The following is an 11,237-nucleotide window of genomic DNA, read 5'->3' as shown; positions in this document are numbered from 1 at the left end:
TGATTTTGTGATGTTTTAATTATTTGTTCTGCAAAAATGGTTTCCTTTACTCTCTTTTATCGCTTAAATGTAGATCCTTCATCTAGCTTATGCTTTTTACTTCTTAGACTTTACTTATCATGCGGGGTCTGTTTGGTAGAGATTCTTAGAAGTTTCCATTACGGGTTATGTATTTGTTGAGGATTATGACTCAATATGGGAAGATGATTCAGATATTGTTATCCATGTGACTACTATGTTGAGATTTATTAAATTTCCGTTGTTATTTAGTTATCGATTGGCTAATGAAGTTAATTATGATGTATTCTATGGGTTCGCTCTATCTCTGGATAGTTGGATGATGGTCACTGCCACTGTCTGCCTTCGTTTCAATTTATTTGGGGCGTCTACGAGGTGGTTTTTGACCATGTTTTTCTTATATTTTTTCTAAATTATTTGAACTATAAATTATCATAACTTATAATACTTTTTATGTAGTTTCTAAATATATAAATATTATTTTTACAAACTCAAAAAATCTATGTCAAAATTTACGGTCAAAGTTATAAAGTTTGACCCTCGTAATCCGAAAAGGTTCACATACATTGAAACGGATGGAGTAATAGCTATGGGTTCAAATGAGCTCGTAACTTTTAGCCTAGACTTAGATTTTCTATGTAAAATAAATTTCATTGTTGAAAATCTATCCCTATATATACTATAAAGCTAGGCATAGACAAAGTGATGTGACAACTCTCTATGGTCTCCATTGTTATTTATCTTTTTTCTCTTTTTTTTAGCTTTTTACTTATTTTTTTCCATTTATGTGTCATGTAAAAAAACTTAATAAATCATTCATTAAACTCTCTTAATTATGTTTAATATGCCTTGTCCAATATTGACTCTTACAATTCCTCAATACATGCACGTAACCCATATTTAGCAGTTAGTGATCAATATTTACTACCCTATTTAGTACCTATCATTATTATACATATTATATTTAATCACTACAAAGGCAATATATTACCAATCCATTCCTCACAATTTGAAGGCACAACATATGATCAATCTGGCAGTAATGAGCAAAACTGCAAATACATCCGATGAAGGACCTTATAACAGGTAAAGCTTTAGAAATCGCCAGTCATTTTTTTTTTTTGGTAGAAATCTTTTTGTTGCTAACTCATTTTCATAGTACTATGATAGTAAGCAGAGGCGGATCTAGGATTTGAAAGTAGCGGGTGCCACAATTTTCTTCAACAGACATCTTGTTAGGAACGTGTATCCAGGTCGGGTTCATCTCTTTTTAGTTTATTCGGGTCAACTTAATAGGCTTTTTATTTATTTACAAATATGAAAATTACACCTCAAAAATTAAAAAACGAACATATTTAGCGTCTTAAACAAGGAATCACACTCATTAACACCCATTAACAACGGAAGTAAAATCAACATTTTCACCAAGGGACTTGCCTCTCTTATGTATATTAAAAAATGAATTTGCACAAGTAAAAACAACATCTTCAATAAGGGAATTACATCAATCAAAATAAGAAAAATAATAGAAAAACTCTTCAATAGGTAAATACTCCCAATAAGTAAATGTAGAATTAGATAAACTACAAGTTCTCAAAAATAAATCATAAATTTCATGTTTTTTTCTAAGCAGTACTTACGAAATTTCCATCACAATTTAAGTAGTAAAGTGATTTAGATTGAATTTAACAATTATAGAATAGCATAAATTTTTATAATACACTCCCTCCGTCCATTTTTATTTGTCCATTATACTAAAAATATATGTCCACTTTTACTTGTAAGCTATATAGTTTGAAAAATCAAGACATAATTTATCATTTTATACCTATTTTAAACAATTCATTTCTCATTTTATTTATTGCTTATTAAGAGTGTCCCAAGTCAAATATAGACTAGTAAACATGGACGGAGAGAGTAATAAACAAAAGAAATTATAAATAAATAAAAATTTGAATTTTGATCTCAATCTAAAATTCTCATTGAGACCCAAGTTTTTCGATTTAAATACTCACAGATTTGAGATTAAGAGAAATGCTTAATTTAAGGGATTTTGAAGTTTCTATTTGTGTGTTCTCTCTAGAGATCACAGATAAAATAATAGAAAAGAGGAAAGGAAATATAAATAATAAAGAGATAACTAGAAAATTGGGAGGGCCGAAAATGGTACAAAGGAAGTAAAAAGCGCAAAGAAAAATGAGAGTAAAAAAATGTTCAAGATAGATTCAAACTTGTCTACCAGTCGTGACACCTTTGTCTAATTTATGACTAGGGGTGGCAGGATCAAGACTTTAACCTAATTTAAGCAGATTACAACATAAGTATATAAAAAATTATTTATCGAGGGGGTGTCATGCCACCCCCAACCTATAGGGTGGATCCGCCCCTGATAGTAAGGTGAAAAGTTATTTAGAGACAAAATAGTATTTCTTATCCCAGGTTTGGAATATTATCCTTTTATCTTTTTGTAACTTTTTGGTTTGGAATATCATTACTTTGACGTAATCTTATTTGCTCTAATATCCTTTTTGGGGTAATTCAAATATATGATATTTTTTCTGATAATAATTATCTTTAGACGCAGTTTGTTTTTTTCTATATCTGATCTTATTTGGGAGGTGTAATTATTTTATTTACTTTATTTTGATTTTTGTTGATTCATCAACATGTAATTATGATTATCAATTGATCTTATTCTCTTCTGTTTTGTTTCATTCTATTTTAGAACCTGGGACTGGAAGTGGAACTTTTTATTTTGATCTCTAATAGGAATGGATTTTCTTAAACCGAAAGTAAATTTATCAAGGTATTATAGCCTCTAATATCAATTGTGTTCTTGAATTTCTGTAATTATTTTTTGGGAATTTGACATATTACCTTAAGATACCCTGTTTTTTACTGCATTATTTGATGGTAAGAAATTTATTCTCTACGTTGAGTTTTCAATTAATGTACATATTTTTTTTTTTAATAAAGGTTATTCACAAGCTTAAACTCTCCCATCATTTTAACTTTCTCAATATATGGATAATAACAAACTTTGTTTTATAACAACAAATTTCACAACTGGATTTATGTTTTGTAGATATTAAAATATTAATTAGTAATTAAAGTTTTAAACTAGAAGTTGTATCCTAAAATAAAAGAGATGTCCTTTCATTCATTTTTAACCATCAAATAGCTGCAAGAGGTGTTGTACTTTGATAGACTTTTACTTTTTTTTTTCTTTTCTAATATGCCCTTTTTTAGTCATTCTAAAATTCTAAATTGTCAATGGACAAAGTGTCAAAATTCTATAGGGGTAGCAAAGTGGTCTAGACTTCTTATTTGTTCAATTATAGAAAGAAGTGTCACTTGAAATTTATCTAAAATAGAATATTATGAGGCTGCGATTATTCTACTTCTTAGGAAAATGTATCTCAAACGCGCTAAAGAAAAAATTGCACACAAGTGAAATCACTAATCACTTGGATGACAGTAAGAAATGGTCAATTTTATTCTAGGGGATTACATTAAATTTCTTTCTCTTCTTGATGCACAGAGACAAAAATACAGTAAGAAACGGTCAATTCTCTTCTTGATTCCTCAGAGAATGAAAGACGTGGAGAGGTTGAAGAGATTTGATTTAATAGATGTTAAGTACAGAGCCCTCTGATTTTAGGTTTCACAAAGCAAAGAAGAAGAAGAAGATTCATGTGGACCCAAGTGCTAAACACGTGCCCACCAGCATATGCAGCAACAATAAATTGTACATCTATAGCAACAATAAGGGCAAAACTGTAAATAAATTAGTTTACATTTATTTTTAATAGTAATTTGTTAGGGAATTAATTATATGATTTCATCTTCACCATCGTACAAGGATCCTTTCCTTGTGTATAAATACAGCATAGGGTCTTCTACAAAAAGTCACTCAATTCATCAATGAAGTTATTTTTGGGATTCTATGCAAAAATGATTTTGTGATGTTTTAATTAATTGTTCTACTGTATGTTATCTTGCTTATCCACATTTAAGACAATGCTTTATGTAATACTATGTTAGTACTGATTAATCTGATTATCTCCCCAGAGAACTAATTTGATTAACTTAAGACATTTAATTTGCTTGATATGGACGCGATCTATCCTTAAAAGGACCTAAATTTGAGTGTCATTAAGAAATGATGTGTCTTTGATATGACGGAAGTCATTTTGCGTTGAAAATATCATGGACAACTCCCACTTCCGATGAACACACTAAAGAGCATAACTGTTTAAAAAAATTCGATAGAGGACCTGCTTTAAGCTTACCAGATGGCACCCTCTTCGATCCCTCTTCTGTCTACTTAAATGGTAGTCACATTCATTTCATGCTAGTTATTAAGATCAAGATTGCATCAATGACAGAAGCAACGCCAAATACCACTACAGAGTAACAAAACCAAAAGACAATAACACACATCCGTTTTTCACAAAAAAACAGTTGACAAAGTACATGCTGGTGCTAATAGAGATTCAGGATCACATTGTTGTTCAATGTTAGCATGAGCTGGTTGAAGTGTTTTCTATTGTTTTGCTCTCTTTTTCTTATGTCTTGTTTTGGTTTCTTTGGGATGAGAAAAGAAATTAAAATGGGTCATTTACACTTTTGTCCCTGTCCTATGCTGGTCTTTAATTTTTGCCCCTCAAGGCAAACAACTTTTTCGCGGTCCATAAATTTATATTTTCACATCATAATATCTCATAAGTTATGTCCCGCACCCTTAAAGAACTTATGCCCCGCTAGGCATAAGGTCAATTGCTAAAGGCAAAATTAAAGACCAGCCCATTTGAAGGACAAAACGTGCAATTTCTCCAATATCAAAATCCATCCAACGTAGATGCTCACAGTTCACAATAAAACTTCCAAATCGTGTTTTTTTATGAAGAAAAAAATAGTCACAATTCAAGTACAGATGCCAACTAACTCAATTCCCGGTCAAATTACTCAATTTGTCAAATGAATCCCTAAAGCAACGCATAGTTTAGAGTTACCCATATCCACTTCATAATTTAATCAATTGAAGTGCCAGAAAATTAATCACAATGCAGGTTACCTCAACTATGTTTTTCATAGTGACTAGATTAATGTCACCATGATAAATTAGACACCAAAATACAATTACATATGCCTGAAACCCCACAATTTCCAAGTTGTTATATCACAATTCAATCTCTTAACTTAATTGTACTTCATAATAATGATACACATAAGATTAAAAACTAAATTCACAGTTAGAGTTCGATTCTTACCTCAAATAGGTGAAATCCACGGAGTATGGGAACATGTGACCTTCTATTCTTACAACTCCTATACAAACTAGTAGAGTAATGGAGGCTCAAAAAATTCTACCAGTTCAATGTTCTCTGCTCCTTCAATCCCAAAGTATTTTGAATAAATATGAAATTTGGGTAGAAGAATTGAAACTACTACTCATTCTTTTTATAGTTTACTTGTCTTGATTATTATTTTTGTCTGTTTCAAAAAAACGCTACTTATATATTTAGTAAGTTTCAAGTTGTAATTTGAATTTTTTATAATATATATTTTGACTCATAGGTTTATATTTTGCAAACAAAGACCCATCATTTTAAATTTTGTAAGAAACGACCCATGCTCGATGTGAAAGATTGTTCGTATCATGTGGGAGAATTATATTAAAGAATAGCTAGTTACTACTATTGTTGATTTATTGGGCTAGTGGATCTTTGTAAAATTATGTATATTTAAAAGTTTATAACAGCATGTAATTATAAACGTTTACTTTTAAAAGCGGGTCATTCGCGCAAATGCCTATATTTCGGGGTGGTCTCTAATTTTTTCCTTTCTCTTTAATTTTTGCCTTTCAGGACTTTTGGCGGGGTATATTTTAGATGTCGCTCGACAAAGTTTACCTTTAGCTTGAAATATGTATCATAACATTCCACAAGTTATGTCAGACATGACCAAACTTTCAAAACTCAACATAATCTGAAAAAAGGCATAAGTTTAGAGTTCTTTCGGCAAAGTTTACATTTCCCTCGGCATATGCATCATAACATCCCACAAGTTACGCCAGACGCCGCAAAACTTTCTGCCACGACCCAACCGAAGGGCCATGACGGGCACCCGGTGCTAACCTACCGAGCACCTCTGATTATACATCTCATAATCATTTTTAGGTGGACCACAAAGATAGCTCATGGGTATCATACTCTGTAAGAGAATATATCACAAGATAATGACACATCTCTATATAATCATCAACAACTATGCCCATAAACATAAGTCAACAAGGCTGCCAAAATATTATACAACAATATAAACTGATAACGATACGGGACTTCTGGCTACACACATTTGTCTACGACCCTCTATATAGAATACAGGAATCCATAAAGACGAGGCAGGACTCCGCCATGCCCAAGTATATATACAAAAGAGTAGTTCCAATAAACTGCAGCTCCGAAGCAACTGGAGCGTTCTGAAACTCCGCTGATGAAGCTCCTAAGGATCAGATCCGTCTACCTGTCTACCTGGGGCATGAACGCAGCGTCCACAAGAAAGGACGTCAGTACGAACAATGTACTGAGTATGTAAGGCATGACTAACAACATAATCAAGAGATAAGGAAACATGAGATAAAGAGATAACCTATATATCGGATTGCCTCTTAAGGCAGATACCATGCATGCTAACTTTTATTTTTAAAACAACATCATAAATATATATATATATATATATATGAGTAAACTTGTCACGACCCAACTAGGGGCCGCGACGGGTACCCGGGGCTAACTACCGAGCACCAATCGTTCTATGTCTCATTATACTCATTTAATGCTCTTTTATCACTTTTATACTCAAATCGTAGGAAAATCACATTCCATATAAAACATAAATACTTATATATATGCCTCTTGGCCATCAAAATAACATTCATACTAAATAGCATCTCGTGAGACCATCTAACCCACACTGCGTATCTACGAGCCTCTACTGGAGTGCTAAACATAAGGACGGGACAAGACCCCGTCATGCCCAAAATACATATATACAAAAGATAATCATAAGCACCTCCGAACAATGGAGTGCTCTCAAATCAGCTGCTAGCTTCTATGAGTCTGGATCAAGCTCACCTTCCTGTCTACCTGTGGGCATGAACACAACGTCCAAAGAAACGGACGTCAGTACGAACATTGTACTGAGTATGAGAGGCATAACAATGAAAATACGTCAATGAGATGAATGAAGCATCAATAAGGACGCAATTGTATATGACTGTAACTTATAGAAGAAATAACACATGCTGACTTACTCATAATCATCATCATCTCATGTATGCAATAATGTATAGGCTGCCCGTCCATATAGGTACGGTGTGATAATGTATAAGCTTCCCGTCCATGTAGGAGCGGTGTGATAATCATAGCCTGCGTCCAGGCCTCCCGCGTCCGGGGTATAAGCTGCCCACTATAGTGGTGTGTATGTCTGCCCGTCCATATAGGAGCGGTGTAATATCATCATCATAATATGCTCATCATTATATACTCATCGTAATACATGCATGAGGCTTATGGACAACTTTACTCGACCGGGGTGACGTAAGGTCGTAATCCCCCGATTTCATTATGGAGTAATCATTGACATTCTGCCTCACCTTGAAGGGATTAGCATATAAGGTGAGTGTCAGCAATAAATAACATCTTTAACGTTATAGAATCATCATGTCATATCTTCTATCTTATATAGCTATTCATAGACATAGGCTCTTAGCTTTCTGGAATATAGGATCTCATGAGGAGGAAGGAAAATTATGCTATGAGATTTATGCCATTAGAAATAAGGGACTAGCCTCACATACCTTTTACGTTTACTATTCTTATCGCTTGCTTGCTTCCCCTATGATGCACTCATGTATACCTTCAAGAGAATTCATGTCGTCGTTAGCTAAGCAATTATAAGAACGGACTGCTATTTTTAGGGAAAATTGGGCAGCATTTCCTTCGTTTATACTACTTTCCGCCACGTTCCATATCAACTCCCCACATTCATAATGACACTCACAATATCGTATCAATAATATTCATCCATCTACATTTGGCAAAATCTAACATTTTCTCCAATTTCTTCATATTTATGATTATGGCTCATTATCGCGTTTTCGCATATCTAATACTTATTTCGTGGTCTAAATATCATTTATAACGTGTTTGTAATCTCAACATATCCATTTTCTGGATTTTCATGTAATCTCATCCATTCAAGACCCACTTCCCATGCTTTTCTACAATTCAAGTATACTAGCTTTCCAATACCTTAAATAATATGGGAAAGTCATGAAATTTACCTCAAATGATAGTGGAACAAGCTTGGAGTAGAATTCCTCCTTTTGCACCAAAACCCTTCTTCACCTTTCTTGGGATTTCTTGACAGAGATGAACTTTCAATCAAGTTTTATACACCTTGTTCCATGAATTGTGTTGTTGATCTTGATTTCCCTTTGCTTTTTCTTGTGGATGAATATTGGAGTGGTTTCTATAGGGTTCTTAGAGAGAAGTGTGGAAAATGAAATGAATTTATGAACTTGGGTCCTCTTTTTAATGGCTTGAAATCTGATCCTTCGGGCAACTCTACGCCCATTTTTACGGACCGTCAAAATGGACCGTAAAATTGCCCAGCAAAATATGAGTTTCTGTGACCGTTTTACGCTGGTCTGGGTCCATTTTACGGACCGTAAAAATGTTTTACGGTTCGTCAAAAATTTCTACGGACCGTCAAATGGTCCGTAGAACTTCTCTGCTCAGACAGTCTGTCGTAGAATGCCCATAACTTTTTATCCCGATATGCTGTGAGGTCCCACGACCTATGGTTAGAAAGCTCTTTCAATTATCTACAACTTTCATCCTGTGGTGTTTTTCCCAAATTTCAACTTTATAATAGCGTTTTGGCCCCTCCAAACCAGATCATCCGAAAATGTTTTCCTTAACTCGCCCTTTTGGATGGCTTATGCCCATATTTGGCTTATGGGTCCTTCTTGACACTTACTTAGCACTTCATTACCAATATAAGGGACATTATAACTCTTCTCCAAAATGTCATTAAGCCATCATTAATTCGATACTCGAAATTCTTTCCCGATACACAACATATACCTTGCTTTCCTTAACAACTTTCGTCTCCTACCTCTAATGTCTTTGAAATCTCATTTAGAATCATTAAATATTATTTCTTACTTATCAAAACATCATATGCATCATGCCCTTCTTCAGTCAATTCACTGTGCATGAACGGAAAATTTTTCGAGGTGTAACAAAACTGCCCGACCATATAGGTACGGTGTTATGCTGCCCGTCCATATAGGCACGGTATTATCATCATTAGCCCGCGTCCGGGGTGATATCATAAGCTGCCCACTGCAACGGTGTGTCTGCCCGCTTATAAGGTGGCGCGGTGTTATACTGCCCGGCCATGTAGGCACGGTGTTATAAAAATTACATATATAAAAACATATAGCATGCATGAGAGCCCAATGAAACATTTCTACTCTATCAGAGTAACGTAAGGTCGGTAGCCTCCGATTTATATTATGGAACAAACATCATCGCTATAGCTCACCTTGAAGGGACAATTATCATAAGGTGAGATCAACAACATGAATGAAATCAAGAAAATCATGAAATAAGCTCAATAATCTCATAATAGCATCAAATTCATAAGTTTTAGAATCTCCATAATGGAATCATCATCATCGTTATCATCATAAAATCTATCTTTAGCATCATAAGAACTCTGAGAATCATGAACTTTTAGCTTTTTGGGAATAAGGATGTTATGGAAACATGTATGGGTTCATAAGAAAAGAATCATGCCTTTAGAAAGAAAGGGAACAACCTTAACATACATTATGGGTCTCCTTAACTACTTAACGCTTATCCTCCCAAGCTCGTAAATCTACATTCAAGAGAATTCATACTATAGTTAGGCTTATCGTCATATGCTTATCTTAAGCCTTCAAATTAAACCCTTTTTAAAATCTGCCGAAATTTGGGCAGCATCTCCCCTGTTTATATCTCTAGCCCGAAATCACAATACCAACAACCGACAACAACAACAACAACAACAACACTAACATCAACAACATCATCATCAATACCAAAATATTCTATAAAACATCTCACACGATATCTATCCGATTTCTCAACCAACAAATTCATTATACGATCATTTAATAGCTCTATCCTCCGTAAATAAACCTAAATAAATATCAATAAGGAGAGTTTCATACCTTGTTCCCACTATAACCGCAACATCTTCAGTATTCATCTTGATTTCAAGCTAAGATTCACCGCAATGCGATACTATAATCACAATTGTACGCTATCCGATCCTAAATCCTGAGATTTCACTTGGTTTGGGCTAAAATTTTATGGGTGGAAATTGGGAAAAGATTCCAGAGAGTTTGGGATGTTTTTGAGGGGTAGTTGGATGAAAATAAGGGGTAAACCCCCTTTTTATATTGGTTTAGAGTCGGTTTGCACCGACCTAATTTATAATACTTTCAACACTCAACAAGATCTAAAAAATACTACATAATTTATGTTGCATTAATGAAGAAGAACAAAAAGTTCTTTCTAAAAGCCTTTAATTCAAAGATTCAAAGATAAAAGCTATGCAACATCTAAAAGTTTAGTTTCTGCCACACTCTTACTCTTTTCTTTCGAGCCTCACATAATCCCACGGATGGAAAGCAATGTTGTTTCTGCGACTTCACTACACACACCTAACCTTCCCAACAGAGTTACAACTATGTTTGATTTCATGTACTCCTCCATAAATGTTTGCGTATGAAAACAATACAATAAAAAATGAAGCATGCCCTGTAGAAGCTAATCTATACTTACCATCCGAATGGAAGAAGAGCTTTAATATATTGGAATAATTCATTAAATTTGGAAGTTACCTCAAAAGTAGCTGCAAGCAAGCTGCCACCAGAACACATGCAATCTCATTCAATCCATATTTTGTAAGCAACATACACTCTCCATATAAAAATCAGAGATACTAAATGAGCATCACAAATAATATTTCGCCTCTTTTCATCTGTTTGGTTATTTCAAGTACAATACCTCTTATCCGATATTGTCTGATTACCAATTCCAATGAATGCATCCAAGTATCTATTCCTACAAATATTTGTAAATACAAGATGCAATGAC

Source organism: Lycium barbarum, chromosome 10 (genome assembly GCF_019175385.1).
Source record: "Lycium barbarum isolate Lr01 chromosome 10, ASM1917538v2, whole genome shotgun sequence".
Lineage (NCBI taxonomy): Eukaryota > Viridiplantae > Streptophyta > Magnoliopsida > Solanales > Solanaceae > Lycium > Lycium barbarum.
The sequence above is the reverse complement of the archived record's forward strand: the minus strand, read 5'-3'. Positions refer to the sequence as shown.